Raw genomic sequence first — 25,992 nt, 5'->3', positions numbered from 1 at the left:
TCTTAAAAGCTTTGCCACAATTCCAAGACGGAAGACCTACCTCACTTCTGGGTAAACTGGGTTCTTACGTCACTTACTCTGTACGCCACTTATCAATTAAGCCTTTACTTTAAACAAATAGCTTAATCCCCCCGCTTTCTTTTCTCACCCAATCACAATCATATTTCAGCTTTTAAATTCATGGACGTTTATCTCTCTGCATTCCAGACGGCGTTGGCAGCCCACGCTCTGCCTGGACCAATACTTTGTCCTGGACTGGCCTCAACCACCATCAGTGTCTAGGCTCTGGTGTTTACCCATTTATGGTCTGAGCTTATACCACTGGAATAAAGATGTCATCTGCACAGAGCCTAACCGCCAAAAGTGTCTGGTAGGGAGGGCTGGTGAGCATGAAGGACCCAGATCAAAACAAACATATAATACATTAAGAATGTTAATGAGAGTCATAGAAATGTGTAAAACGAATGAAAACACTGTTACATGACTCTGTATCTTTATTTGGCAGGAAGTGAGGAGAAACATTCAAGAATGTTTCAGTGTCATAAGAATAAGTTCCTAACGAGTTTGCCCTGAATTTACAAGTGGTGTCTCGTTGTAACACAGTGAGCACATCTCGTTAAATGAAGACTTTTATCAACAGTGAGACCTGCAGGCTCGTAGTAACCTAATCATCCACTCGCACATAGAAAAATAGCACACATTCTACTCCATAACATATATCTAGTAGCTTAGCTGTAGATCTGAAGTGGTGTGAAAACAACATTCAATTACAGTAAATCGTCTCTGAATAAAAAGCTTCTACTTAGGCGCGTGTAGTATTGTGCTGAAGGGCAAATATTTAACTGCAAAGAGAGCAGAACTGACAAACCTGAAATTATTAGTGATTTAGGATAAACACAGGAACCCCAATGGCGATGCAAAAGGTGTGTCAAAAGTAAATCACATTTTAATCAGTACTGCAGAAAAAAACTGTTTGTCAAACTCTGCTCAGTTGAGAATATGAACAGTGAAAGGTTTTTGAACTAAAATGATCACATTTCCAAAAATGTACTGTAATATGTCCCTCAATAACCCCAAGTGTTAGATTCTGAATTCTCAAAATGGTTTAGGGCTAAAAAAACATATTTGCAAATTAGAATCTTCAGTCAATTGAAGCAATCATTTGACACCAGCTCTTTACCTTTGAGGCTTTACTCAACTGCAACCCCTAAATAAAAAAAAAAAAAAAAAGTGCTAACAGGTTTTCTTCTATTTTTTTGTTCTCCTTCACATTGTGCAAAACTGTTACACCTGTTAATGACCAGATTATTTGTCATCACCTATCAAAAACCTACGGTGGCCCAGAAGGGTCACAACACAACACATTAACTTTACACACAACACATTAACTTTACACACAACACATTAACTTTACACACAACACATTAACTTTACACACAACACATTAACTTTACACACAACACAATAGCTCACAACACAACACATTAACTCACAACACAACACATTAACTCACAACACAACACATTAACTCACAACACAACACATTAACTCACAACACAACACATTAACTTACCTCACAACACTTTAACTCACAACGGAAGTAAAGCAGCAATTGAAGTGCTTTTATTCTGAAATTTCTACTGGGCTGAGCAGCTAACTACCTAACAGAAAGTAATGTCACAGTGAGCTGTGGAGGGAGCATGTTATTGCTACAAGAGAAGCTAGCAGCAGTGTTGCCAGAAACTTTGTCTTTACTACGGTTCTCCTTCCTCTAAACACACACAATATGAACACACACTCCTCCCTCCGCTCTGACACCCCCCTCTGTCGCTGCACGCGCGCTCCTCTCCTTTTTTACGCTCCGTCCTGTGTGTGCGTGTGTGTTGGGGACTGCACGTGCCTGTGTGAGAGGACGGAGCGGAAAAAAGGAGAGGAGAGGAGCGCGCGTGCGCTCCCTCCACAGCTCACTGACATTACTTTCTGTTAGGTAGTTAGCTGCTCAGCCCAGTAGAAATTTCCGAATAAAAGCACTTCAATTGCTGCTTTACTTCCGTTGTGAGTTAATGTGTTGTGAGGTAAGTTAATGTGTTGTGTTGTGACCCTTCTGGGCCATGAGTTAATGTGTTGTGTTGTGAGTTAATGTGTTGTGTTGTGAGTTAATGTGTTGTGTTGTGAGTTAATGTGTTGTGTTGTGAGTTAATGTGTTGTGTTGTGAGTTAATGTGTTGTGTTGTGAGTTATTGTGTTGTGTTGTGAGTTAATGTGTTGTGTGTTAAGTTAATGTGTTGTGTGTAAAGTTAATGTGTTGTGTGTAAAGTTAGTGTGTTGTGTGTAAAGTTAGTGTGTTGTGTGTAAAGTTAATGTGTTGTGTATAAAGTTAATGTGTTGTGTTGTGACCCTTCTGGGCCACCGTAAAAACCTTATCTTCAACAACTGCTTTTCAATCAAGTTGTTTTTTTGCTTCAAAAAAATGCATTTAAACACTTTTAACAAGCTGTTTAAAAAGACATTCTTTTGGAGATGTATGAATTCTGATCAAAATTGATTGAGGCCATTGAAGTGGCAGGTGAGATGTAGTTTTTCTACAGCTGAGAGACGTTCTGTCTACAAGAGAAATATTGCAAGCATAGAGTGGTTCAAAAACTATTGTTAGGTCTTTGAATCGCAGCGCTCCATATCCTTAGTGACTGCATTTACTATTTGAGCTTAGAGCAAACTAAAAATGCCCTTTGGTCTGATGGGAAATGAACAATATTGGGACAATCACACACAAGAGCACATTTCGTTAAACCAGCTTGCGACCACTTGACTTCATGTTGTCATAAATATTCGGACAATCGCCTAAAATGGACTGAAACGAGCAAAGCACAGAGTGAATGTGATCACTAGGACAATCTGGCTAAAGCAGCAATACAATCTTAGAAATCCACACCACAGTTTGAGACTTGAAAATTAAGATTTAAAAAAAAAAAACTGATGTTACATTTATGGATTAATGGATTTCAAACAAAGGATCTTGCTGAGCAACAACAAGGAAGATTCAAGAATAGATGAGTGAATGTCTGAAAGACCCACTTCCATGAAATTTTTTTTTGTTTTTTAACATGTTCTTGTGACATTTTTCTGATGGACATATATAAACAAAATCAGGCTTAAACATGTATTTGTAAGCGAATCAGTAGCAGATGAAAGAAAAATGCTTGAAAAGGCTCATAGGTGTGACAGAACGGTCCTGCCAAGAACTCAGAGATGCAGGTGTCCATGAACACAACATAAGTTTTTTGATATTGGCTAAAAACAGCATAATCATCATCATTTATTTGAGAATGCTTTTAAAATAGAACAAAAGATGATTGGAGTGAAACTTTAAATGCATCTGTTTGATTTTCATTTGCAGCACATGGTCCGGGATCAAACAACATGCAGGAATTTGACCAAAAAAATGGGGGGAAAAAAAAAAAAAAAAAAAGAACGATCAAGTCGTCCTTTCTTGCATTTACAAAATATTTCCTGAACTGAGAATATCAGGTTATTAAATGTGGGTATGGAAAAGCTATACCGCTAACAATACAGTATCTTTTATCATCAATTATAAAAATGATTTTGTTGGCATCATATCATTTCTCATATTTTGTTAAAGCATAGAAGTAAAACATGAAGTTGGAAAGTTTCTTTGGACCAATTGGTCCTTTTACTTTGTTTGCTCCTTTTTTTTGTAAATAATATGTATGTGTGTGTGTTTTTGTGTTTTAGAGAAAATTAACAGTAAATGTCCTTGGGATTAAAAATGCAAACTCTGTAAAAACAGTATCAGAGAGAAAATTGAATTTCAAACGATCACTGCATGCCAAGTAGGTTAGTTTATGGATTTTACTCATTTAGCACTTCTGAAAACATGCCTCTCACACCTTCTGGCTTACAGTTATGCTCTAAATGGTAAATGGCGTATACTTATATAGCGCCTTTCTTCCTACAAGGACAAAGCGCTTTACAGTCACGGACCCATTCACCCAGTCACACACACATTCACACACTGGTGGCCGCTCCGCTGCCAAAAACAGGCGCCCGCCTACCACCAGAGGCAAGTTGGGGTTCAGTGTCTTGCCCAAGGACACTTCGACACACATGGGCGTGCAAGGCGGGAATCGAACCTGCGATCTTATGATCGTGGGTCGACCGCCCTACCGCTGCACCACGACTGTCCCAAACTGTAACTCTTCATGTGAAAATCGCAAGTAAAAGAAGTGTTCAGCGAATCTTTGGATAACTTCAGCTGTTAACATGAGACACATTATCATTCAGAGTTATTTATTGATTTAATAGCTTGCTTAAATATTACACTAGTAAAAATCTATGTGTAAAGGACAAAAAAAATAATTACACAAGTAAAATGCTTGAAATGACACAGGTATTCTCCAACCTCTTGCGTAATAATAATTTTAAAATTCTTGTTTCTCACATTAACACGTCCGACTGTACTTTAGTAGCTTAGCTCTACTGTAGCCACTTATCAAAGTAATTTACCAAAATAAAAGTAATTGGTTTTCCCATTTTTGTGCTCACTGTTTGCAAAGTCAAGTAGTGAGCATCAAAATGACTAACAGGCGAGACATGAGGTCTAGCTCAGCAGGAAAGCAAGGAGGACATCTTTGTCATGTGACAGCTTTTTGAGCCTTAATTAGAAACATTTAGGTAATTAGCCGACACTTGTATCCAAAGTAATTTGCAATCTGATCAAAAACTTACAGCCAATACAAAATTCTTTGAATTCAGAAAAAAAATGTCCCAAGAAATGTAAAGAAGGTAATTAGCTTAGCTTTTTTCCATAATTGGATAAATACCAGGGACTCTGAGAAAAACTGGAGAAAGCATGGAAAGTAAAGGTGACAGTGGTGCCTGTGGTAATTGGAGCACTTGGGGAAGTAACCCCCAAGCTGGAGGAGTGGCTACAGATACTTGGAAAGACCTCAAATACACCCCCCCACACACATATATGTATAAATAATTGTTGGTATTATGCTAAAACACATGTAAAAAGAACGTAGCCTTTTTTTAATTTATGAAACAGTTAAAATTTGATAGAGGTTCACATGACTTCCTTTCAAAATAAAAGATGGACTGTGTCACAGGATCATCTCAATTCAACAAATGTATTGCAGTGTGATGTGTCGTTTAAAAGTCTCATTTGACAGTGTTTGAATAAACAGGAGTAAGAACAGAAACCAAATAAACTTACCGTTGGAGTTTGCCTCAGCCAAACCAGATTAATACTCTGCATGCAAATGTGCTCCAGAGCTTCTTGAGCAGACCTCCCTCCATCCATCACACAGCAGGGATACTCAAGACATTCAACCTTTTCCCCCATCTTTCAATCAGCATCCAGAGGCAGACCTCCTACTCCTATGCTCCACATCTCACCAGCTGCTAGGTCGAAAAAATGAATAAATAAAAAAAAGCCCCTTACCTGCATGTCTGCATGTGAGACCAACACACTATTAAGAACCAAGTGCAACGCCTCCAACGCTGTTCCCCATTGGGCCGACCACACTGCTGTATCTGAGTTGTAAAACTGCTGTTGCATATAATGATGTTGGGAGAGTAGCCAAATATGGTGGTTGATAGCGTGTGCCATACTTCATCTTCCGTGGTGCCTAGAAAAAAAGTAAAGAACAGAAGGACTTCATGAAAGTAGGAGACAGCAGAAGGGAAAAGTCTTCCCCATAATTCTTTGGTACCCAATTTAAAAAATCTCCAAAACAAACTGATCCTCATTTACTTTAAATGGGCTTCTAATTAGTTGAAAGTGATGCTTTCAAATTATCTTTTATTTTAAAATTTAATATCACTTTTTGTTTAATGAATTTAATCATTCTAATTTCTGATCTGTTATCTTCTGGCATATTAAGCAGTATGGGGGCCCTCCACCAATTAAAACTTTTTAATCAACAGTTTTTTACCTATTTTGTTGAACTCATTAAAACAAAACCACCTTGCCTTTTTTTTACAAAAAAAATTACCCCCTGACCCTTTTTTTTCTTTTTTAGTTTAGGTTTATTAGTGAGATTTTTGTTGAAATTTTCAATTTTTACACAAATGAACAAAATGTTCCTCTAGATTTTTTTTCCCCACTTGTCATGCTCAGCAGCTGAGCAAACAAGTAGATACGAGCTGGGGGCCTCTTGTGTTGTATGGAAACCAGACAGATACTCTGTGTGCTCACAAAATGTCTCTACTTAGTTATATTTGGACATGAATAAATAGTTTTATGCCCCTCTTTGTGTCTAGGGGAGATCCGGAGGAGAACAGCAAAAAAGTAAGATTTTTGCCCTGACTTTAAAAAACAAACAAACATGCGAGTATTCATTTAAAACTCTGATTACAACTTAAAGGGGAAGCAAAAAAGGCTTCTGGGTAAACCAATGCCAAAACATCAAATAAAAATAATCCCAGGGATCTTACCTGCAAAAGAAAAGGTAAAACAATGACAAACCTTCCTGGGCTAACAGAAACAGGAGAAACATATAAGAGAAAATGGCAGTTCATTCCTACAGCTTCACTTTAAAATTAACACCAAAAACTAGACCACATAGAATGGGCCTGAACACAGAACACTACTAAGAACTTCAATGTACAACACAGCCAGGAGCAAGGTTGCATCAAAACTCCCTTCTCATAGGATGGAGGTCCTTACAGTGCTTTTAAAGGCTCCCTCCTTCAGCTTGGGTCCAATGGGAGCCACACCCTTTCCAGCACCACACCTGAAAGTAATCAACAGAGACAGACACATAAAAATCCACAAAACAACACAGAAGTCCCACTCTGATACATAAAAGGAAACACAAAAAGCAGAACAAAATTAATCATGCAATCCAGTGACCAACACTTTGGAGCCATTTTTGTTGTTTGCATGATGCAATCGATTCCTAATCAGGTCATTAAGCTGAAAGCTTGAATGACAGGCTGAAAAACAAGCTGATGTATTGATCTGTTGATACAGTCGATATGCTGGTCTTAGCACTTTGATTCAATCAAATATGGAGCTTAGGGAAAAGCGTTTGCAAGTCCTCTACAGATTTACAGTTACAGGAAGAAAAAAATAGATTCCCCTTGGTGGCACATAAGAGCCCCTCGACTAGGTTGACGAAAAACATAGTCAGAACTGACTTTAGTCTCTAGGTTTCATCTAGGTTGATGAAAACCTGATACTGATTGGAACCATCAGTTTCTCAAATGTCACTCAAAGTTTGTTTATGTCAAATCAATCCCGAGGCTGGAGCTCATCGATACTGGGACACAGGTCGCCAGTTTTCAGCAGGATTTCATAGAAACACTTCATCTTAAAGCATTATAACTTACAAAACCTCCAGAACAAATGAATCAACAGAAAATGGCATTCTCTACAGTCCCAACACTTGAGTGAAACCTCTCAGTGGGCTACGGATTGTCAGGGGACTTAGTGCACGCTGTCTGGCTGCTGCTGTTCCACACCTATAGGGATTTCTGGTCTAATCTGTCAGGTGCATGCTCAAGCATTTCTTTATCAACTTTATCAATAATACTGCAGCATCACCAAGGCAACAAGGAAAGGGGCGGCCAATCTTTTGGGCTCAGCCTCTCCCACGTAGAGCCACAAATAGAGGGCTTTAAGTGTCTGACCTCAGTGAAAACGTAAAAATCCAGCACTCTGTTTTCATCGTTGGTTACAGTTGGTTACAGTTATGAAAAATCCTTTTCACTGTTGCAAAGGTTGACTCCTGTCTTGAAATAGCAACATTTAGTGCATAGTCTTTCCAGAGGCAACTTTTTTTTGGAATTGATTAATAAATAATTTGATGTATTCCTCTCCTTGGAAATGCAAAACGTCAAAGCTCTTTGGATTTGGATGAACTACATGCCAAAGTGTTTTTTGTATTTTTTCCCAGAGTAGACAAAAAAAAAGCAAAAAGAAAAGGCTCTCATTTCAGTATTGGCTCACTGCTGGCTGTCCAATCCTTGTTTTTCTCAGTTTGATGACAGGAAAAATGTCCTTCATTCCTAAATGCTTAGAGACTGCTTCTCACCTTCAGATAAAGCAATTTAGTCTTTCCGAATCTCTTTACCTCACTGTCTCTGCACGTTTCCAAAGCACTTATGGAACAATTTAGATAATTTCTTCTTTCGTATCAATCTGCTAAAACGTTTGTTTTAAGGACTATGATGACACCAACACTATTGCGGTGCCCTACACTTTAGAGTAAACTTATTAATGAATGTCTTTCTGTCAGAGTTTTCAAACTCGCTGCCATGCATGTTTTATTTTATCACTTGTCTTACATGTATGACGATGATTCAGCTCATCAGCCCTGCAAATGCCTAATAAGTCATACCAACTCCCTCAAAGAAAGTAGTAGAGGAGCCCCATTGTGACCTCAAAACAGGTGGTCCAAAAGTAAATGTTCCAGGTGACCTCTTCAGGAACAGGCAAAAGTAGATATATAGGTGTTACCCCCCTTAGATGAATTACAGGTCAACATTTTTGTTTTTGTTTTAGATGTATTACTCCCTCAGAGACAGGTGAACAGAAGTGGAGACTCTCCAGTGCCCACCTCAGAGACTGGCCAGCAGAAGTGGAGCATCTCCAGTATCCACCTTAAGAACTGATGAGCAGAAGAAAACCTCCCTTAAACAAGCTAGTAAAAGAGTAAAGAGGTTAAAGGTTAACCTGGACTTGACAAGGTGTGACATGGAGTGGATTAGAGAAACAAAAATAAGGCTTTTAAAACCTTCAACTTGAAATAAGATGTAATTTCATTAGATATGATTGTTAAAATTGTCTTCTAATAGTCAGGATGGTCAGGGCCTGTCAGAAGTTGTGGTTCAAAGGAACCAAGAGTAAAAGACTCACAGATAGTAACTATATACTAAAAAATAAATCTAAACAAACAAAAACCCAAGAATGTTAAATGTGAGGGCAGTAAAACCATCTCCAAGCCCTTGAATGTCCCTGTGACAAATACATCCATTATGTAAAGACTTGCAAGAATTCAGAACGAAGGTTAAGTTTAGTATATATATATATTGTTTAACATAACAAATGTAACTTTGATCCATTGTCAGAGGTGCAGTGGCAGTTAGTCAGCCAACAATTGTGCAAGCTCTTCCACTTAAAGATGAGAGAGGTCATTAATTTCCATCATAGATATACCTCAACTATGAGACAAAATGAGGGGGAAAAAATCCAGAAAAATTATATTGCCCGATTTTTAAAGAATTTATTTTTAAACTAAAGTGGAAAATAAGTATTTGGTCAATAACAAAAATCAACTCAATACTTTGTCACATACCCTTTGTTGGCAATGACAGCAGTCAATACCAGAAGTTTTTGTCCATTCCTCCATGAAAATCTCCTTTAAAGCCGTGAATGTTTCGGTCAGTCGCGGAACAACACAGACTTTTATGGAGTTAATTCAGTCTCAATAATCAGAAATGCACACAACCTGTTTTACAAATGCACACGCTCCGATTCACAAATGTCATTTTATGCAAACGTGAAAAATAAATTCGGAAATACACACCCTGTGTTTCACAAACACACAGATTGTGTTTCACACATGCACACTAAATGTTTTACAAATGCACAATAAGTGTTTCTCACAAATGTGCACACTGTTTTTCACAAAAACATTTTAGAAATTCACAATAAATGTATCAGAAATGCACAGTAAGTGCTTCACAAACATGATTTTTAGGTACACATGTGATGTGAACTCACAGATCATTCGAACTGCAGACTGTGCATTCAAAATCCCGTTCTCATTTGTGAATCTCCCCGTGTGTGTGAGAGATTTTTCTACGGTGAATATTGAGACTCATCTGACGGAGCGGGTCAACTAATGTCACCATTGGCTAGTGAATCTGTCAATCAAACTCATCGGGAAAGCAGGCGGGTTCGCTTTTAGCCAATCGTATGGCCCCTTACACTTTCTCTACGCTTTCTGCGGGTGGCAAAAGCCCCGCCCATATTTGATTCTGTACCAGTCGGTCGTTAGCGTGTTAGCCTTAGCATGGCTTGTCGGTTTATTGCCTTCGGTTGTCAAAAATTACTGGCTTGTGCAACTTTTCAGTGGACCTGGAAGCAAGGCAACATTGGTTGAATGCAGTTGACATTGAATCCATCGAACTCTGTACTGGTCATGAGATTTAAAATGAACGTTTCACTCGGGATTGTTTGTACGTTATTCTCTTAGCTTTCATGCTAGCGTCATTTCAACACTCAGACACGGTTTTGATCATATGAAGGTGGAGGAGAAAAATCTTCAACTTCCACAGGTTTTGTGGAGAAACTGGCATCACTTTGCTCCGTACCACGCAGTGGGACTACATTACCTCAAGTTCATCTCACTGTCAATCACAGACGCCCAATATACACCTCCCCTGCTCAGCCCGAAGTCACTTTGCTTGACCTTAATTTTATTTTTTTAATAACTCAAATGTCAGTGATTTTATATTGTAACCATATACATATACACATCTTGGCCAGGTCACCCTTGCAAAAAAGATCCTCATCTCTCTGGGTTTTATAGCTGGTTAAATACTACACAACAAAAGATGGTCATAGAACAACAAAGTGCAAACATTCACCCTTTATTGCAGAGTAAAATTCAGTGAAAACATGGACAGATTAAAACATCAAAATTTAAGCAAATGTGGGATCTCTACTGATTTGAATTTTATTTAAACTGGAACTAATTTTCATAACATCCTTACATACAATGAAGTCCCTTGAACAATACAGCAGTATTGATTTGAACTCTGTCTTACTCCCCTCAGTCTCTCTTCTTCTGTATGTAATTATGTCACCTAAATTAAGTTCTAAACACACTGGACAGTAAAGATGTAGGTCAACTCCCAAACGGTCTGAATTCCACAATGGATTGATGTCGTCTTGCAGTTCCAACATTTGTGGACCCAAAAGAGGACTGTCCCATACCAGGACATTGATCCCAGGATGAGGTTCAGCCATGGATCCACTCTCCTCCCATTCAATCTCTGGAACCAGCATACCCTGACAAAAAAAAAAGATACTGTTTATGAACAGCACTGTTTTTTTTGTGTTTTAGATTATGTAGGAACAGTGACCGACTAATAATAACTTATATTGTTGCTTGCAGGCAGACCTCATATCTCCATAACTGTTTAGAATTTGCAAATAAGTGAACCTTAACAAAGTAGTGACATTAGTACATCTGATGGCTCATAAGGCCATGCATTGTGATGCATTTTGAACTTGCAGATGTGCTATTCTTCCTACAAACAAACAATTTAGGGAAATTGTTTGCACCACACAACAATAATCCTTTTCATTCATTTTCGATGAATATTCACTGTAGTCATTATGATTTCATGATACTCTTCTTGATACTTTCCACTTTAGTCAAACTGCACACAAATCAGTTGTCCAGTACAGTGAGATTAAATAAAGCATTTACCCGGGGATCAGAAACAGGGTTCTGGGTCAAGCCCAACTGCCACAGCTGATTTGGTGTCATGCTTTGCTCCGTCCTGATTGGATGGGTGTCCCACGCGTCACTAAAGACATCCAAACTGGCCTGAATGCGTGGTAGAAAAATGTAATGGCAGCAGAATACGTGATGTGACTGATATTGAGCAAGTCTTGGTCCTCAAGAGAGTGCAGGATGTTGTAATATAAACCAGTAACACTCACGAAGACATCACACCAGAGGAGCTCAATCCTGTATTTGGAAAAAAGCAAAAAGAAATATTATATTGTCAGATTTATTTTTAATACATCATTCACTTTTATGTATCAGGGCTCCAGACTAACTTTTTTCACTAGGAGCATAGTGGCCCCTAACTGAAAATTTTAGGGGCACAACCAGAAAATTTAGGGGCGCATACCGTAAATCAACATTCTAACCAAATCTACTAATTTCCACTGTATTACTAATAAATACTTTAATAATAGATGCAGAAATTACAATGTGCTGTTTCTAATTCAGTGTCATATTTTATTCTGCACTTTTGAAGATGCAACAAGAAGGTAAACTGACATCACCATCGCTGTCACGACAGTACAACTAAGTAAAAATAGTAAAAAAAATACCATACATTTAGAATAAAAAAAAGTTTTTAGTAACAAGTGATTACCGTAGTAACCTTTCGTAATTTCACAGTTTCAAACAATACTTAAATGTATGTAAATATTAGAGGATTGAAATTCATGTTGGTGACACCAAATAGGTTCAGCCAAGATGCACAATAAGCGTGTTTGAGATCACCCAGATGGACGCAACACTGCACAGATCACCTGGGGCCTGTTTCAGAAAGGAGGTTCAACCAACTCTGAGGTTGAACTTGAACTCTGAGTTGGTCAATCGGGAGATTAACAACTCTGAGTTTTCTGTTTCAGAGAAGCTGATCGGAGTTAGGTTAATCAACTCTGAGTGGACTGATTCGGAGTTTAGCGTGCGCACCGCGACTATAAGAAGCCATTATCAATGGAGCGCAGATATCACGAGTCACCATGGCAACCGTGAAAAAAAGAGGTCTGCCTATTTTTTGCCAGCTGAACTTGACGTGCTGCTGCAGAGTTACAGTGAATATGAGCACATATTCCAGAAGAAAAGCAACACCGCTGCATCTGCAAAACAGAGACAGTTAGCGTGGGAAAACGTAGCTGCTCAAGTTAATGCGTAAGTTTGCATTTAAATCATTGTTATAAAATATTGGCTGTAATAACTTTTTAAATAGCGTAAGGTGTGAAATAAAAAATGGTGATATTTAGGTGTACTTTTGAAGTCTCATTCCTGGTGTAAATGCATGAAATGCTGCATAGTGTACAGAACCAATCTGGGGGAAAATGCATTTAACGTCGGTAATGTTTAGAGGACTTTTTTGTTAACATTCCCCTCTTGCAAACGTTTGTCAGTTTAATATTAATACATGCAATTGTGTTTTTAAAAGTGAACTTTTGTCTACTGTTGAACCTTTCGCTGCGCGAAGACTTCTCCTTTCTTTTCTCTCGTCTTTCCGACCGTGGTCAGAAGCGCAGGGTAGATTTCCTTCAGGGCCGAAGGGAATTCTCCTTCGGGGTTCACTTCCCGTCGGAAACCCTCAACCTCCAGAGCGGATTAAGAATGACTCCAAAACAGTTATTCTGGGAATGACACCTTCTCTTTATTTAACTAAGTGCTCCATCCTCCGAACACACAATATATACCACGCACACACCTTCGCTCCGTGCTCACCCCCCCCCCCCCCCCATCTGCACCTGCAATCGCACCCCGCTCAGCACACACACACTGCAACACTACCCTTGTATTGATCAAGTGGTATAGGTTTATATGGGATTAAGAAAGTAAGCAGTACTACTAGCAAATTGTGTTTCCAAAAAGTAATTGTTACATTAATTTAATTCAATGTCCCTGATTTCATTTTCATGTAGATGCAATCCTGCAGGAATTAAAAGAACATGGCAGCAGCTAAAAATGAAGTATAAAAACATAATTCAATCAGGTCAAATTTGAGTATGTCATGGATGTAAGCTTTGTTGACAATATTTGACATATGAAACATCTACATAGCAATACCTAATGTTGTTTTCATTGTATATATGTAATTGACTGCAACGAAAAACGGTAACGCTCAAACAAAAACGTATGGAGCAATGACAAAAAATTGAGTCTTCTCAAAATCCTCACACGACGTAAATGTAATTCTCTAGGAATTAATGCAGCCTCCTCGTCTATTGGGTCCTCCAAAAAAGGACAAGCCATTCTTGTCACTTGTCTCTGTGTGACGGAAATTTGGGCAATGAAGGTTAAAGCAAAAAATACCGCTTCGTCTTTAAAAAGGGGAGGGGACCGGCAGAAACCTTGAGTTTAGAGGATAAAACCTGCTCCCGACCAGGTTAGGTTCACAGAGTAAGTAACCATGGACACTGACTCCGAGTATAAGTTACCTCTCTTTCAGAAACGGGTTTGACTTACTCTGCTTTCTCTGGTTTAACAAACCTCCCATTCTGAAACGGAAAACCCAGGGTTTCCCTGATTCCAGGGTTAACGCACTCAGAGTTTATACTTAACCTCCTTTCTGAAACAGGCCCCTGGTGTGTGACGTATATTTTTGTTTTTGCTCCAACATCACCTGTCAATCAAAACAAAAATATCACGAGAAAGGGGTGAGAGCAAGACACCAATCAGAGCGAACGCAGCTGGAAATTTAGTATTGAACTGACTAAAAGCTGCCCTACAGACTACAAAACAATGCATTATGGGACATGCGTCCTGATGGGTTTTTTGTAGTTCACTGATCAATTAAAATAATTTAAAATACCAACTGATTAAAAAAAGGCTACATCCATTACAAAACATTAAAATAATTATAAAAGATGTAATATCACAGATCATACTTAGGGGGAGAGGCATATTAAAACGAAATTGAATGTTAAGGACAACTCCTAATTCCTGGTCTCTTTCAGTCTCGCTGCAGTTTCGATTTCATGCGAGTTTGAGACCCCTGCTGTACACTCTGTCACTGGTACACTAGCTGCAGGTCGGAAGAACGAATCAATAGTTCGCTTGCTCATAGCTCAGACGCACATATCAGGTTGTGATGATATTTGTCTCCGTTTCCTTCCCACAGATGTTTACGCGCGCTCGATTATCTCTAGGCCCCGCCCCTCCACATATTTTAGCCACTTGCAGTGACTTTCCCTATTCTTCTCAGACGCATTGGCCGCCTCAGGCATCACTCAATGAAACGCGAGTGTGTGCTCGCGTGTGCTCCAGTCTCATGAGTATTCGCGCGAGTGTGTGTGTCTGCCTGCGTGCGTGTGCGCTCGCGTCTCATTGATGATTTCATCTCTCATTTCATCGATCATTGACGTGCTCCTTTCATGTTTAACGTATAAAAAATACGGAGGGTGGAGGAGGCAAATTTACTGGTAGCACATGTGCGACTGGGTGTAAAATTCAGTCGCACACTCTCAAATTTTGGTCGCAAAATGCGACCAAATGGACGCAGTCTGGAGCCCTGTGTATATATTAAAGCTTCTAAAACTAGGTTCAACTCACCGTTGATTGTGTGTACACTTTTCCTGCAATTAAGCTGTTTGTGTCAGTTCTACGTACTGTGAGCATTTACTCGGCTATGCCCACATTTTCTCCTCCGTGATCTCCTCTCACCCTGACAATAACATGAAAATCATGTCTCAAACACATAATTACAAATGCATCGCCAATACGGTACACATCAGTTTAAAATGTAATGTTCTTATGTACGTTGCCAATAAGTAGAATTTCTAGGTTAAAAAATTTGCAGGAGTGGGTTACATGTATCACTGGGGAAAAAATTGAGGCGAGAGACTGAGGGGGGGGGGTAAAATGTTATTCATGAGGGGAAAGAGTTTTAGAGTTGCCTTTGTTTTCAGAGGAGTCTAAAAAAAGTTATTTTATTTTTGTACAAATAACCAAGTGCTTATACTGCCTGATATGTGAATAAAAGATTTCTTTATGAATGACATGAATACCTCAGAGGAAAGCCATAAACGTTCACAGCGTCACTGAAGAAGGCCAAGTGGGTGTCTGCACAGTTGTTGTCTGCTATCTTCAGGTACAGGATACATGGAATACAAGTACAAATACTTTCAACTGTCAGATATTTACAGGGGCAAAAATGCTAAATTCCCAATTGACAGGTAAAACAGTAATACAATAGGATGATAAAATATGAAATAGAATAGAATAGAAGGGTATTTAATAATCCCTGAGGAAATTTTTTAAAAATGGCCATCTTAAAAAAACACATAAACACACATGCATTACAAATAGAAATATCACAAAATAAAAAGATTGATAAAAAAGGTAAATAATTGGAAAATCAGTGGGTAAAATTAAAAGAAATTACTTGTAAGATGCCCTGCCAGAGAGTTGTATTGCCTGATGGCACGAGGAACAAAAGATTGTCACGCTGTCACATTCAGTAATTCTTAGAGAATAAATAAAAACACAACAAACATGGATTAGATCATTTAGCTGTCTGATCTTAAATTACATAATTTTCAAATATATGAAAGGGGAATTTTTTTAAAACACTCTTGCTATGATAACTTGAGCTTGTAGTAAAGAACACCTTTAAAAAAAAATCAGAGACAAGACACTGATCACAGGAAGCCTGTGAGTAATACTTACAGTAACTTCTACTCTAATCACTGTTGACAGCTGATTTCTCCCATCCGCCCTTTCTGTGACTACTTATCGACTACAAAACAGCCTAAAAACATAATGTTTGGGATTCTTGTCATTACGTCATTGGAAGTAAAGATACGGGGAATTTAGTGGCTGTCACTCTGACACAATCTCACAAGGCTGGTCATCACAATGAATACGGGTTCTAACGTTAGAAACTTAATGAGGCTTCTTTCATTCAACAGTGGATTCATGTATGTTATATTTAAAAAATGCCGTTTTCATGAATGTCATATGAATTAACTTTGTTGCACAGTCCACCCCGTCTTAAAGTCTGGGTTGTGAAAATGCTGTGTCTAACTTTAACCCGGATCGCGTTTACATAAAGGCAGCACACGGAACAACTAGCTAGTTAGCATAGCATAGCATCAGTGTTTAAACAAATCGCCGTCTCCAAATCAATACTTTTTATTAAACTTTCTTTGCTGCTGTAAATCCGGCATGCTTTTCCCCTTAGTTCTATCTGAATCATGTTAAGAACCTACAGATCATTGGCTATAGACGCTAGCTTGAACCGACACCGGCTTGAACTTCACTCACACTCAAAGGCAGACACAACTTGCACAGGCTAAGCAAAACAAAGCTGAGCTAATTTGCGGTGGGGGTACTCTGCAAACGACTCGGCTGCAGTGTTCATAAAGCATTCACACATGTCACTTGGCAAAGGAGAACGCTTCAACTTAGTATTCAATAACATTACAGGACGTACGACGAGGGAATGATCAAATGCATTACTTACGGGCTGAGACTGATCCCGTTCAGAAGACCTCTCCGCCATGTTTGCCGCCCGCGTCCTTTCAACTGCTGTGCTGAACAGCTCCCTCCCTCGTCACTTTGAAAGTGAGGAGTGTAAGGGGCCATTCGATTGGCTAAAAGCGAACCCGCCTGCTTTGCCGATGAGTTTGATTGACAGATTCACTAGCCAATGGTGACATTAGTTGACCCGCTCCGTCAGATGAGTCTCAATATTCACCGTAGAAAAATCTCTCACACACACCTCCTTTCTGAAACAGGCCCCAGGTGATCTGTGCAGTGTTGCGTCCATCTGGGTGATCTCAAACACGCTTATTGTGCATCTTGGCTGAACCTATTTGGTGTCACCAACATGAATTTCAATCCTCTAATATTTACATACATTTAAGTATTGTTTGAAACTGTGAAATTACGAAAGGTTACTACGGTAATCACTTGTTACTAAAAACTTTTTTTTATTCTAAATGTATGGTATTTTTTTTACTATTTTTACTTAGTTGTACTGTCGTGACAGCGATGGTGATGTCAGTTTACCTTCTTGTTGCATCTTCAAAAGTGCAGAATAAAATATGACACTGAATTAGAAACAGCACATTGTAATTTCTGCATCTATTATTAAAGTATTTATTAGTAATACAGTGGAAATTAGTAGATTTGGTTAGAATGTTGATTTACGGTATGCGCCCCTAAATTTTCTGGTTGTGCCCCTAAAATTTTCAGTTAGGGGCCACTATGCTCCTAGTGAAAAAAGTTAGTCTGGAGCCCTGATACATAAAAGTGAATGATGTATTAAAAATAAATCTGACAATATAATATTTCTTTTTGCTTTTTTCCAAATACAGGATTGAGCTCCTCTGGTGTGATGTCTTCGTGAGTGTTACTGGTTTATATTACAACATCCTGCACTCTCTTGAGGACCAAGACTTGCTCAATATCAGTCACATCACGTATTCTGCTGCCATTACATTTTTCTACCACGCATTCAGGCCAGTTTGGATGTCTTTAGTGACGCGTGGGACACCCATCCAATCAGGACGGAGCAAAGCATGACACCAAATCAGCTGTGGCAGTTGGGCTTGACCCAGAACCCTGTTTCTGATCCCCGGGTAAATGCTTTATTTAATCTCACTGTACTGGACAACTGATTTGTGTGCAGTTTGACTAAAGTGGAAAGTATCAAGAAGAGTATCATGAAATCATAATGACTACAGTGAATATTCATCGAAAATGAATGAAAAGGATTATTGTTGTGTGGTGCAAACAATTTCCCTAAATTGTTTGTTTGTAGGAAGAATAGCACATCTGCAAGTTCAAAATGCATCACAATGCATGGCCTTATGAGCCATCAGATGTACTAATGTCACTACTTTGTTAAGGTTCACTTATTTGCAAATTCTAAACAGTTATGGAGATATGAGGTCTGCCTGCAAGCAACAATATAAGTTATTATTAGTCGGTCACTGTTCCTACATAATCTAAAACACAAAAAAAACAGTGCTGTTCATAAACAGTATCTTTTTTTTTTGTCAGGGTATGCTGGTTCCAGAGATTGAATGGGAGGAGAGTGGATCCATGGCTGAACCTCATCCTGGGATCAATGTCCTGGTATGGGACAGTCCTCTTTTGGGTCCACAAATGTTGGAACTGCAAGACGACATCAATCCATTGTTTAATTCAGACCGTGTGGGAGTGGACCTACATCTTTACTGTCCAGTGTGTTTAGAACTTAATTTAGGTGACATAATTACATACAGAAGAAGAGAGACTGAGGGGAGTAAGACAGAGTTCAAATCAATACTGCTGTATTGTTCAAGGGACTTCATTGTATGTAAGGATGTTATGAAAATTAGTTCCAGTTTAAATAAAATTCAAATCAGTAGAGATCCCACATTTGCTTAAATTTTGATGTTTTAATCTGTCCATGTTTTCACTGAATTTTACTCTGCAATAAAGGGTGAATGTTTGCACTTTGTTGTTCTATGACCATCTTTAGTTGTGTAGTATTTAACCAGCTATAAAACCCAGAGAGATGAGGATCTTTTTTGCAAGGGTGACCTGGCCAAGATGTGTATATGTATATGGTTACAATATAAAATCACTGACATTTGAGTTATTAAAAAAATAAAATTAAGGTCAAGCAAAGTGACTTCGGGCTGAGCAGGGGAGGTGTATATTGGGCGTCTGTGATTGACAGTGAGATGAACTTGAGGTAATGTAGTCCCACTGCGTGGTACGGAGCAAAGTGATGCCAGTTTCTCCACAAAACCTGTGGAAGTTGAAGATTTTTCTCCTCCACCTTCATATGATCAAAACCGTGTCTGAGTGTTGAAATGACGCTAGCATGAAAGCTAAGAGAATAACGTACAAACAATCCCGAGTGAAACGTTCATTTTAAATCTCATGACCAGTACAGAGTTCGATGGATTCAATGTCAACTGCATTCAACCAATGTTGCCTTGCTTCCAGGTCCACTGAAAAGTTGCACAAGCCAGTAATTTTTGACAACCGAAGGCAATAAACCGACAAGCCATGCTAAGGCTAACACGCTAACGACCGACTGGTACAGAATCAAATATGGGCGGGGCTTTTGCCACCCGCAGAAAGCGTAGAGAAAGTGTAAGGGGCCATACGATTGGCTAAAAGCGAACCCGCCTGCTTTCCCGATGAGTTTGATTGACAGATTCACTAGCCAATGGTGACATTAGTTGACCCGCTCCGTCAGATGAGTCTCAATATTCACCGTAGAAAAATCTCTCACACACACGGGGAGATTCACAAATGAGAACGGGATTTTGAATGCACAGTCTGCAGTTCGAATGATCTGTGAGTTCACATCACATGTGTACCTAAAAATCATGTTTGTGAAGCACTTACTGTGCATTTCTGATACATTTATTGTGAATTTCTAAAATGTTTTTGTGAAAAACAGTGTGCACATTTGTGAGAAACACTTATTGTGCATTTGTAAAACATTTAGTGTGCATGTGTGAAACACAATCTGTGTGTTTGTGAAACACAGGGTGTGTATTTCCGAATTTATTTTTCACGTTTGCATAAAATGACATTTGTGAATCGGAGCGTGTGCATTTGTAAAACAGATTGTGTGCATTTCTGATTATTGAGACTGAATTAACTCCATAGACTTTCAACTCCCTCCAAAGTTTTTTTGAGGGGTTGAGATCTAGAGACTCGCTAGGCCATTCTAGGACCTTGAAATGCTTCTTACAAAGCCACTCCTTTGATACCCAGGAAGTGTGTTTGGGATCGGCGTTGTCATGCTGAAAAGACCTCATCTTCAATACCCTTGCCATAGGAAGGAGGAGGTTTTTACTCAAAATCTGACGATACATTGGTCCATTCATTATTTTCCTTTAAATCGATCAGTTGTCCTGATCCCTTTGCTGTAAAACAGCCCCCAAAGCATGATGTTTCCACCCCCATGCTTTACAGTAGGTATGGTGTTCTTTGGATGCAACTCAGCATTCTTTCTCCTCCAAACACAACGAGTAGAGTTCTTACCAAAAAGTTATATTTTGGTTTCCTCCGAACATAGGACATTCTCCCAACACGTCTGGCTCTGCAGGATTTGAGTCCCTGGCAGCGCAGTGTGTTACTGATGGTAGCCTTTGCTCTAGTCCCAGCTCTCTGTAGGTCTTTCACTAGGTTCCACCATGTGGTTCTGGGATTTTCACTCACCACTCTTGTGATCATTTTGACCTTTGACCACACGGGGTGAGATCTTGCAGGGAGCCCCAGATAGAGGTAGATTATCAGTGGGCTTGTATGTCTTCCATTTCCTAATAATTGCTCCCACAGTTTCACACACACGTAGCATTTATTCACACCAAGTTGCTTACCTATCTTTCTCTTTCTCTTTCTCTCTTTCCAGAGTGGTACCAATTACAATTTATTTAAATTAGACAATGTGATTTTCTGTTTTTTTGTTTTTTTTCTCATTTTGTCTCTCATAGTTGAGGAATATCTATGATGAAAATTACAGGCCTCTCTTGTCTTTTAAAGTGGTAGAACTGTACAATTGGTGGCAAAAATACATTTTTGCCCCGCTGTAGCTACTATATGCATTTCTATTATTGTAAAGGTCTGGCTGTCGAACTAGGAGTTTCTAACCATGTCTTGCCAGCCTTAAAAAAAAATTTTAGCGCTTCATAATCATGCAAGTACAGAAAAATGTTTGTCATTTATTGACATATTGTCAAATTAATAATAAAAATGCTGTCTACAGGAGCTGACAGTGCTGTCTGGTACAGTTTTATCAGTTTGGAGATCAGATGGCCACACTCATCTTTCTATGGGCTCCTCAAGGACATCTGACAACAACAATCATTTCACTTCCCAGATGGAAGCTTTTAATTTTCTATCACGCTGCTGTTTTTTTTTATATGGCTTCAGTGTTATAACTTTTTAATTTGAGTTTCTCGATCATTTAGAGTTTTTTTTTAAACAAACTTTCAAAAGAACTGCTGAATTCGTGACGTCAAAACCATCTGTGGTCATAAGTTTTAATTTTTATTCATTTCACATTTGTAGGTCACGAAGCTGCAAAAACAGAAAACAAGGACAAAAAAAGGTATGCATCCTAAGAGGGTATTTTGTACAAGATTATATGGATGGAAAAAAAAAACATTAGATGTGATTAAAGAGGATGAACTTTAATGTCAAGTTGGAAGAATAGGAAAAACATTGTTGGTGTCAGAAGAGAATGGGCAAAGTGGTTTGAGATGAGAGAGAGGCAACAGATATTCAATGATTGCAAAAGTCACTTGTTACAAATAAGGTACACTGAGTACCTGCTCTGACATAACATACATCACTTTTTAAATTTTTAGTCTTCAATAGCTAAGCTGGGTCCAATTTGTACCTATAAATAGAAAAAATAGGTAGAAATCCATGTAGGATGAACAGTTGGGGTAAAACATTTGAAAACATTTGTTTTTTGTGATAAATGTATGGTTTCTCAGGTAGCCCCATCCTACATTGCACATCTACATTAAACTCTTTTTTTAGTGTCAAGCGTCTTACAAGTTTTCTGCATCAAAGGGTAATGTGAGGTTAAAAGTCTTGCTCAAGGATGTCAGGTATTGGAACTGAACCCCACTCAAAATGATAGGCAGTAAGGTGCCCAATCCACTAAGTGGCCCATCAATGGTTCAGGCTGGTGGTGGTGGTGTAGTTGTATGGGGCTGGTACGGTCTGTGTCCAAGTTGGATACATCCAGCATTTAAATGCATCGTGCCACAAACCCCAGCTCCTCTTAAACTGGATTATTGGATGGGATATCAGTTCACTGAACTCTGCAGTGTCAGCAACTGGTGGTGGAGAACCAAAATTGCAGTAGACCTGGCTTGGTGACAGAAAATAAAAGATTTAGACAAAATGAAACTTGACAAAACCATGGGATCAACAAAAAAGGTGGCTAAGCAGAACAGAGCAGATGACCTGACAAGGATCAACAGAAATCCAGACACTCAAATAGGATGAACTGAACTGAAGACAGCTGTGGATCATGAACCCGAAACTGGTGTGACTGACAAAAAGGACACCAAAAACATGACCAAGAACGACAAAACCAAATTAACCACAGGATCCTTACATACAAGTAACCAGTTTTTAGTCCCATTGAGGATCTTTTTATGGTGGTGGGACAGGAAGCGTTTATCACTGCTGTACAATGGACACATTTCTTGCTATTTATTATGTCAAGATACACCAGAACCTTCTCTAAATATTTTTAATACCAACTCAAAATTCCAGAAATTACACACATTTTAAAATTATTTTTAATTTCTCTGATTCAAAAAGTTTAAGGTGTCATGACTAGCGGGAAAACAGACCCAAACGCTGGAACCCGGAAGAATACACAGGCGAGTAGATGATGGATAATGAGTTTTAATGTTCGGTTCTAGGTTTTGTAGATGTTGGGCGGAGTAGTCACGTCCGAGAGATTCCCACGAGGAAGATTGAAGGTGTCTGCAGCCCGTGGCGTCACTGGTGGATTAGCTTGAATCGGCGGTGGTTCGTGGTGCGGCTTGAATCGGCAGAGGCTCGTTGGTGTGACCGGAAGAATTCTGAGGCTTGGTTCCAGAAGCGAAGATGACTCAGGCGCCCACTCGTAGTAACGGATTCCTGTGGACAGACGGAGAACAGAGACTTAGGCGAGAGCTTGACAGCAGTAGCTGTGAGCGAGGTGACCATACTAAGCACCATAGAGGAGCAACGATCTGGCACTGGAGACTGGTCCTGGATCCCCTTAAGAAGGCAGGCGGCTGATGAGGTGAGTGGACGCAGCTGTGATGAGTCAGGAGCCAAGCAGAGAGGGGAGGGGGAGGAGTCTGACAGAGGCACCATGACATAAGGCTTAATATTTCATGTGTACAAACTGTTACCAAGCACATGAGGGGTTATTTTATGCGCTACTTTTACACTCAAGTAGTTATTAGGAGAAAAACCTTCAATTGGGAATTTACTAGTCCTTTGCGTCTAATGAGTAAAAGTAGCTTTTTTTTTAAACCAACGAAATAATTTGTTAACTGGCTTTTCTAAGATATTTGAATCATAACTTGAGTTTTGTGAGTGTCTTGTGTTTTTCAAAGCTGAAACATTGAATATTTTTTTAAGCTGGATGGGATTTAGAATGGAAACAGCTTCCTGTCAGACTCTCAAGCATCAATATAACAGTGCATGGCAGACATTTTCCTCTTACTGCCCTTCGCCTTTGCGTACACGACCTTTCACAAACATGTTAGATTAAACATGTCACTCAGGAGCATTTTTTTTCTTTGAAATGAATTGGGTCTAAAAAGCAAAACCTCATGAGGTCTCAGGAAGAAAATTGATGCCTGAGATAGGACATTAGGCCATCCTGGTGTTTTTTGCTGCTTCTTGCAAAACATCAGGATGTAATTAATGCCTCAGGGCAGAAAATCAATACAAGTGCATCTTGGATGAAGCTGCCAATTGACACAACTTTAGATGTTTTATACATTAGTCCCGCTTAAGTGTACCTCCACAAAAAAAAAAAAAAACAAAAAAAAAAAAAGTCAGGTCAGAGGTCCTCTTGCAAAGAGAAAAGAAAAGAAAAATAAAAGATATAATTAGAAAATGGCTTGGATTCAAAAGTACATTCAAGAATGTCACTGATAAATCCATATTTTGTAAATGTTAAATGAAAAAAAAAGTCAAAATGACTTTACTAGTTTTGTCACACCTACGATTTATCAGTTCAGTAAAGAAAATGGATAGAATCTCAGTTAATGTGCCTATAATTTACGGCTCAATAAGAAGCATGTTCTATCCTTAGTAGCTGCCCTGGACTTGTCCCTGTGGATGATCAGGAATACTCTGAGCTGAATCAAGCATGACCACAGTGTTGTGATATTAATGAACACATCACCAATGCAGGGTTCTTCCTCTGCTCTTCCGGTGAGCACAATTAGCTCAACGTCTGTTAAGAAATTAAATAATAAATGCTGATCAGTTTCAAATAGTAGCTTGCTAACAGTCTGAATAAATGTAAACTTTTTCCACAAATAGGCAGAAAGAAATTGGAGACCGACCGCGTGACTTGATCAGAAACTGGAGCACCCCATGCAGAGAAAAGGGAGAGAGAGGCTGTGAGCTGGCATCTATCTCCATTTTCAGTTGCTCAAGAAAGCCTCTGGAACACAAAAGGTGGATGGTGAATAGCCTGAGGAACTGCCGCAACCAAATGCATCTCAGCAATATGAATTTAACGGTGGCACAAGGTCTGAAAAGCAACAAGAAAGACCCCAAAACAATCTAAGAAATTAAAGGTGTCCAGTTTTTCTTTTTATCAAAATGCAGCTTAAAAACTGTCTATTTAGTAAAATCAAGAGAAAAAGAGAAACGACTAGTGCAGTCCTTGTGTACCAATTTATTTATGTTTTTTGCGTGCCTGATGCAAGAAAAGTTTGGAAAATAGGAAGAAAGAGTACATAACAGATTTATTATGTATTAAAAAAAAGATGAAGCAGCTTTAGGTGTCCAGCCAGCATTTATGTGTGGTAGATATTCTTATTGGAAAATAATCTTTTTGCTTTAAAACAGTGGGAGGTGGTTTGGGAAATGTGAACTAAAGCTGGATTACAAGGATAAAAATGGACGAGGAAACCTTGCATTTAAGGAAAAATGTTAAAATTAATCAATAAAAAAAGCCAGTGAACTGCACAAATGTAATAGTTTTGAAAATGTCATGGTAATACACTGAATGTCCTTAATAGTGTGTTAGACCAGACTGACATTTTTTGTGCAACATTATAGCAGTAGACTTATTAATTTTAAATTGTGGTAAGACTTAAATACAAGGAAAAAAGTAAAGCTTACAAAAAAACTTTAAACAAACATAAAAAACAAATAAATACATGACAAATAAGATACAAAATTCAAGAACCAGATTATGTCAAAAAAATGTTTAAAAAAGTTAAGCAAAACACAGAAGGGGTGATCTAAATTATATTGCTTCCTTATACTCCCTTTTAAGCGATTTGATTGCTTGAAATAAACCAATTCTGAATTTCAAACTAAAACACAATAAAAAAAAAAAAAATCAAAGAACCAAAAAAAAAAAAAACAAGACACAACCTGAAACTCCAAATATCACATCTTGACACAATGTCTTACTGGTGATGTGTAAACATGATTAAGAACTGTTGCAACGATTCATCAAGCATTTTTTTTTTCTCATGGACATAACCCCACAGTTATTTTATTAGAGTTACATACCAGAAAATTGTCATACGAGGATGTGCTTTTGTCATTAAGTATAAAAACATCAAATAAAATACAACTTTTTGAGATCTGACAGGGCCATTTTTATATTAAAAATAAATTATATACAACCCTTACCATAGTACTCTCTCCACAGGAATTAGCATAGTCACAGTAATGTTTGTTCTATTCTTATCAGTCTGTTTTTTTTTGCCTGTTGCACACAAGGTTGGGTGTTATTGTGAATA

At 38.6% G+C, this 25,992-nt stretch overlaps 2 long non-coding RNA genes across 6 annotated transcripts; one reads left to right on the top strand and one right to left on the bottom strand.

Moving 5' to 3' along the window:
* Positions 1-10,606: 10,606 nt before the first annotated feature.
* On the bottom strand, positions 10,607-17,228 carry LOC144996202 (uncharacterized). 5 transcript variants are annotated; one of them, XR_013659240.1, is made up of 8 exons: positions 16,986-17,228; positions 16,190-16,271; positions 15,906-15,986; positions 15,529-15,605; positions 15,074-15,185; positions 11,704-11,731; positions 11,468-11,587; positions 10,607-11,043 (listed from the first exon to the last, which is right to left on the bottom strand). It is a non-coding gene; the product is annotated as an uncharacterized LOC144996202 (long non-coding RNA). The 5 variants fall into 5 exon arrangements; XR_013659239.1 differs by having other exon boundaries at positions 16,190-17,228; XR_013659238.1 differs by lacking the exon at positions 16,190-16,271.
* A 647-nt stretch (positions 17,229-17,875) lies between these two features.
* LOC144996201 (uncharacterized) lies at positions 17,876-18,966 on the top strand. Its single transcript, XR_013659237.1, has 2 exons — positions 17,876-18,105; positions 18,530-18,966. It is a non-coding gene; the product is annotated as an uncharacterized LOC144996201 (long non-coding RNA).
* Positions 18,967-25,992: the final 7,026 nt, after the last annotated feature.

This window comes from Oryzias latipes, chromosome 12 (assembly GCF_053564925.1).
Source record: "Oryzias latipes strain Hd-rR chromosome 12, Olatipes_Hd-rR_3.1".
NCBI lineage: Eukaryota > Metazoa > Chordata > Actinopteri > Beloniformes > Adrianichthyidae > Oryzias > Oryzias latipes.
Note: the sequence above shows the minus strand (reverse complement) of the source record. Positions and strands in the feature narration are given on the sequence as shown.